Raw genomic sequence first — 1,188 nt, forward strand, 5'->3', positions numbered from 1 at the left:
CTCATTAAAAAAGAAAAAACCACCACAAAGACAAGGCTAACGGTGAGCACTGGGAATCACATGCCCTCCCATCGTCTCTGTACTTCGATAAACACATATTTACGGTATTTTTTATTTTTTGAGGTAATGGGGGAAAAATCACCTTTTAAGATACACTTGATTTCTAGATAGAAATTTTCATCTACTTTTAATGTCAGGTGGATTTCTAGGTTCTAATTCCATTCCATTCATCCATCTACCCATCCAAACATTTGTTATATTTTCATGTGCCGGGCACCTGTGGAAAGGAGGCAAAGGTGGAAACATCAGTACCGCGGTGTGTGCGTGTGTACACATGCGTGTGCGCACATTCGTGCAACGGACAGCCGAGAGAACTCTGGTGAGCCACATGCAGACCAGTGTGCTAAGGTGCTCCCCTCCGCCTCACACGCGCCCTCCTCTCCGGCGCTGCCCTGGATGGTCCCTTACTTCCCCTTTGAAACTGCTGTGATCTCACCCCGGCTGAAGGTGCTCCCGGGGCTCCGCTCTGGCTTCGAAGTCTCCCGAGCAGTCACCAAGGGCCCCGTCTCACCCTCACCCCTGCAGGCGGTCTCCCGGTGAGGAGAGGCGAGGCCAGGCCCGCAGTGAGGCGGTCGGACCTGGGGGGCCTGCGTTCCCCGGCGGCCCTGACCCCAAGTCACAGGGAAGCACATGGACCCCTGAAAGCGCCCCCCTGGAGGCAGCGGGCAGCAGCGTCTGGGGGGACAGAGTCCCGGACACTCTCCGTCCCCCTGCGCCTTCTCCACAGATCTTCCGTCTAATCTCGGGGACGTGAGGACCATTTATAAGCCCAACTCCCCAATTTCTGCTTGAGTTTTGGGCCCCAGGTCCACACATCTAACACCTACAGGTCTCTGAAGCTTATCAAGCACAGACTAGAACTCGGACCTTTGCCCCTGCCGCCCCAAACCCGCTCCTTCCCAGGCTTACCCGGAGTGCCCCTCCCCGAGCCTCCGTCTCAGAATTCCGGCTCTAAGCAGCAGCCTGGGTCATCTGCTTCATTCCGCAGGATCGTCCACCCTGGGGCCCCAACCTAGGTGGCGCAGCCCCCGGGGGGTCGCCCCGCCCAGCTCCTCTCCTCCGCCAGGGCTGCCACCACCGGGACGCTCTGTCGTGTGTGGGGCACCCCCCCCCCCCCCCCCCCCCCCC

The 1,188-nt window shown here is 58.6% G+C and overlaps 1 protein-coding gene across 7 annotated transcripts in view; it reads right to left on the reverse strand.

Moving 5' to 3' along the window:
- The window catches only part of WDR20 (WD repeat domain 20), a 63,107-nt gene that overhangs the window by 17,443 nt on the left and 44,476 nt on the right, over positions 1-1,188 (reverse strand). The window contains exon 3 of one of the 7 annotated variants that reach the window (XR_003912989.1): positions 143-277. The exons of the other annotated variants lie outside the window; for them this stretch is intronic. The gene's annotated coding sequence lies outside the window, so the exon portion shown is untranslated. The remainder of the gene's footprint in view (positions 1-142; positions 278-1,188) is intronic. 7 annotated transcript variants of the gene reach the window in all.

This window comes from Suricata suricatta, chromosome 9 (genome assembly GCF_006229205.1).
Source record: "Suricata suricatta isolate VVHF042 chromosome 9, meerkat_22Aug2017_6uvM2_HiC, whole genome shotgun sequence".
Lineage (NCBI taxonomy): Eukaryota > Metazoa > Chordata > Mammalia > Carnivora > Herpestidae > Suricata > Suricata suricatta.